Below are 5,273 nucleotides of genomic sequence, written 5' to 3' on the forward strand. Positions count from 1 at the left end.
GGGAACCAGGAGGGGGCGGGGAGCAGGGGGCATGCGCAGCGCCGGGGGCTGGGGGCGCCTGGGGGTTGTAGTCCGGGGAGGGGGACCCAGGAGGGAGGGAGACGGGAGAGGCCTAGAGGAGGGTGGGGAAGGGCAGAGCCACAGAAGCAGGGAGAGATGCGGAGAGGCAGGAGATGCGGCTGGAGGCGCAGAGATGCTGGTGTGGGGTGGGGGTGGCGGTTGGAATGGCAGAAAGAAGGGGTCAGGGAATGAATTAAGGAACAGCCTGGGGAGCAGTGCTGTGGATGCCTTTACATCAAGAGATGTAGATAGATTTTATATTTTGTGTTTGGGAGTATCCCTTGAGTCTGTGCACGACCACCTCTGTGTGTGTGTCCCTGCGGGGAGCTTTCTGGACACTAGAAATAGCGAAAGTGACCCTCTAGGTGGCTTTTGTGATGCAAGGAATCAGCCAAGCCTAGCTGAGAAGGACAAGGGGCTTGTTTTTCTTTTTTTTGCACGACCTTCCCCACTCTAAGTGTGAGAGTCCCCAGACAGTGTGGGTCTCAGAGCTCTGCTTGTCTACCTCCAGGGACAGGGAGCTCACCACCTCCGGAGACCTGGCATATCTTTAGGTGGCTCTATCAAAACAAAATTGGTCCTTGTTGGGAGGGGATTTCTGGTAGCCCCAAGGGTCCAAGAACCCAGTCCTGTTCATTCATGGCCACCTTTCCTCTCTCCATCTTCGCGTCTTAACATCACGTCAACTTTTCTACCCCTGCAATGGGGCCTTGGCCACCAAAAGGCCTCAAACCTGCTTTTTCAAAGGTCCCCAGTGACCTCCTCAATGCCAGATCCATCAGTTGCTCACCAGGCAGTTGCTCACTGTGATCTTTCAGCGATGCATGACCCTGAGGACCCCTCTCTTCTTGACACCCTGCCCTCCTTGGCTCCCACCTGCCTCCTGCCTTCCACGCCTTCCCCTCCAAACTCTGGAGGTTGTTTCCCAGCCTCCATCCAGACCCCCAGTTTCTTCCACCTCCCCTCAGCAGCAGGATTTCCTGGGCCTCCTCCCAGGGTCTCCTCTTTCTTTACCCCCTCACCTCCCCAGCTTCAGCCACACTGACATGACTACAGTATCCACGCTATACCTACATGCCAGGTCCTCAGGGCAGCACCTACTATGTGCCTGACCACTGAGTGAACACCAAGAACAGGAACCAAAACTGCAGTCTCAGATGTGGGCATCCATAACTATTGTGAGTGAGGCCAGGGCTTTGGCACTGACCACCAAGACTGGGGTGGCCTCCCCTTCTCCCAATGAGCCCCTTCCTGTGCTCGCCATCAGAGAGGGCATCTCTGTCCTTCAGTCCCTCAAAGCAGGTAGAAAGCCTCTTCTAGGCTCCCTCCCCCATCCAAAGAATGCTGCCATATTCCAAGCATCTGCCAAGTCCCTGGTGTGTCCACATTAGGAAGCAGGCTTGAAATGCTTAAATACCAGCAAAGGGGCAGGGCTGGGGCTCTTGCCTGCAACTTTTTTATTTTAAATTTTTACTTTCTGCCTACATGCCACATACGGAATCTTAGCTCCCCAACCAGGGATTGAACTCCCACCCCCTGCTCTGGAAGTGCAGAGCTTAAACCGCTGGACCATCAGGGAAGTCTTTGCCTGCACCTTTTGATGACAAAGCCCATTCCTGTAAATCCACGAGATTCCAGCCCCTCCCTCCAGAGCTGTGTCCTGGATTCCGTCCATCCCCACCACCCTTGTCAGTCTAGGCCCTCACTGGTTTTTATCTGGACCATCAGAACAGCCTCCTCTTGGGGACTTGCCTGGTGGTCCCGTGGTTAGGACTCAACACTTTCACTGCCAGGGACCAGGGTTCAATCCCTCGTCAGGGAACTAAGACTACGTAAATTGTGCAAAGTGAACATGAAAGTCGTTCAGTTGTGTCCTACTCTTTGCGATCCCATGGACTATACAGTCCATGGAATTCTCCAGGCAACAATACTGGAGGAGGTAGCCTTTCCCTTCTCCAGGGGATCTTCCCAACCCAGGGAACGAATCTAGGTCTCCCACATTGCGGGCGAATTCTTTACCAGATGAGCTACCAGGGAAGTGTAAACCCATGCAGCGTGACCAAAAAAAGAACACCCTTCTTTCTGCTCTTCCCACCTGCAACCCTTTCCCTTCACGTCCTCAGATGCTAGTTCTCCCCAAATAAATGAGATAATGTCAATCCCCAACATTAACAAAGTCAATGCCCCCCCACAGCTTCCCGGATTGTGCTCAATAGCTGCTCTCTCGTTTGGTCCCCACCCCACAACCTCACCTCTCCTACTGCTTCTTTCCCTGCTGCATGGACCCCCGGCCTAATGACACCAAGGACCCCAGACACCTTGGAGTCTTTGGCTGTGTGGCTTCCCCCGCCAGGTATGCTGTTTTGTCCCTTCATTGACGGTCAGACTTCTCATCCTTCAAGACCCAGTTCCAGCCTCTTCCAGCCATCCAGGCAGACAGCCTCACGAGGTGTGGGCCGAGTCTGCTTCCACCTTAGGCCAGCCTGGGCCTGACTCATTTCTGCTTCTCCCCAGCAATCAACATGCTGTGAGGCACAAAATACATGTTCACTAAAAACCTTAATGGAGAGATGAATGAATAGCATATTCCCTCATACCATTATCCCAGCATAAACACAACGGAAATAAGTTCCATGTGCAAGGATTTTTAAAATTGAAATATAACTGATATACAGTATAACTTATAGGTGTACACTATAGTGTTTCACAATTTTTAAAGGTTATATTCCATTTGTAGTCATTATAAAACATTGGCTATATTCCCTATGGTATATAACATATGCTCATAATTTAGTCATTTTATGCATAAAAGTTTGTATCTCTTAATTCTCTTCCCCTATATTGCTTCTCTCCTACCCTCTCCCCACTGTTAACCGCTAGTTTGTCCTCTGTATCTGTGACTCTGCTTCTTTTTTGTTATATTCACTAGTTTATGGTATTTTCTGGATTCTACATATAAGTGACATCATACAGTATTTATTTTTCTTTGTCTGACTTATTTTACTTAGCCTAATACTCTCCAAGTCCATCCATATTGTTGCAGGTGACAAATTTTTTCTTTTTTATGGCTGAGTAGTATTCCATTGTGTGTGTGTGTGTGTACACCACACCTTCTTCATTTGTTCATTTGTTGACGTGCACTAAGGTTGCTTCTATGTAACTGTAACTGTAATATAAAAAATGCTGCTATTAACATTGGGGTGCATGTATCTTTTTGAATTAGTTTTTCTTTTTTTTTAGATACATACCAGGGAGCGGAATTGCTGGGTCATAAGGTAGTTCTATTTTTAGTTTTTTGAGACACCCCCATAATGTTTTTCTTAGTGGCTGCAACAATTTACATTCCTATCAACGGTGTTTGAGGATTCCCTTTTCTCCACATCCTTACCAACAGCTGTCATTTGTGTTCTTTTTGATGACAGCCATTCTGAGTGGTGTGAGATGATTTCTCATGGTGGTTTTGATTTGCATTTTCCCTGATGATTAATGGCATTGAGCACCTTTTCATGTATCTGTTGGTCATTTATGTATCCTTTTTGGAAAAGTACCTATTTAGGTCTTCAAGGCAGGGATTTTTGCTTGTTTTGTCCATTGCTGGTTCTCTAATGACCCTATGGCACCTGGCACATAGTAGGTGCTCAATAAATACTCATTAAATGAAAAAAAAACAACCACCAGGGACTTTCTTGGCAGTCCAGTGGTTAAGACTCTGCACTTACAATGCAGCGGGTGTACAATGCAGGTTCGATCCCGGGTTGGAGAACTAAGATCTCACATGCTGTGTGCTGCAGTCAGAATTTTTAAAAATAAACTAAATATTGATTAAATGAGTGAATGCATGAAAGATACACAACTGAAACCTGGCTGCAGCTCTAAGGATGGACACAGGCACACACAATATGATGATGATGATAGGCTCCATCATGGGTCAGTGATTGTGACCTCAACATATCCATGATCACTTAAAGTCTACTCAATTACCCGGTGAGGTGGGTTGCCTGGACCACACAGCAGCCTCTCTGCCTAAGTAGCCTTTCTAGAGCTTCAGCATCACCAGGTCACTGCCTGCTCTGAAAACCTCTCCAGTTCCCCATTGCTGATGAAATAAAATCCAGACTTCCTCACCTTACTTTCCACTTTAGCATCCCCCCATGTACCCGGTTCCAGTCTCAAGCTAGTTCCCATGTCTCCCCACCTCTGTACCTTTCTTCATGTTATTCCTGACTCTTGGAATACCCTTCCCTCTCCCATCCCTAGTTCTAATTCCTACTCTTCCTTCCACGTTTAGCTGCAGGAGTCTTTCTTGACCCTCCTGAAGCCGGAGAGCAGCTTGTTACATATACAGATGACCAGGTCTCTTCCTTGGAAATTCAGAGTCAGTAGATCTGGGTTTTTAGCACGGACCTCTGGCAATTCTTATTTTCAGTCAAGTTTAGGAACCATGGTATATCAGATAAGCAAGGTTAAGGCTAGGTTATGCTACACAACAAACATCTCCCAAATATGAATGATATAATACAACAAAGGTTTATTTTTGCCATGGGCTTGAGTTACTTCCCAGAGCACCTGTCCTTCAAGGGAGACTCAGAGACTTATCAGCCCACTGGGCTCTGGATACCTCATATTGAAGGACTCCATTTGATTAATCTCTGCCTCCCCATGGTACCTGGCATAGGACATAACGCAACTGCTTGCTCAAGAACAGAAGAAGAAATACCCATTTGACCTACTCATACATTAACCATTATTAATTGAGATCTCGTTGTTTGTGCCAAGAGCTTCCCTGATAGCTCAGTTGGTAAAGAATCCACCTGCAATGCAGGAGACCCCAGTTCAATTCCTGGCTCAGGAAGATCCACTGGAGAAGGGATAGGCTACCCACTCCAGTATTCTTGGGCTTCCCTGTGGTGCAGCTGGTAAAGAATCCACCTGCAATGTGGGAGACCTGGGTTCAGTCCCTGAGTTGGGAAGATCCCCTGGAAAAAGGAACAGCTACCCACTCCCGTAGTCTGGCCTGGAGACTTCCATGGACTGTATCGTCCATGGGGTCGAAAAGAGTTGGACACGACTGAGAAACTTCCACTTTCACTGCTGTTGGTGCCAGGTCTACTCTGTGGCTAAAGACAGAGGAGGGCAAAACAAACATTGACCTGTCCACATGGAGCTGGTCACCTAATTTCTCTAAGCCCTATTTTCCAGATCTGTAAAATGGG

The sequence above is a fragment of the Odocoileus virginianus genome, chromosome 33 (assembly GCF_023699985.2).
Source record: "Odocoileus virginianus isolate 20LAN1187 ecotype Illinois chromosome 33, Ovbor_1.2, whole genome shotgun sequence".
In the NCBI taxonomy this organism is placed as follows: Eukaryota; Metazoa; Chordata; class Mammalia; order Artiodactyla; family Cervidae; genus Odocoileus; species Odocoileus virginianus.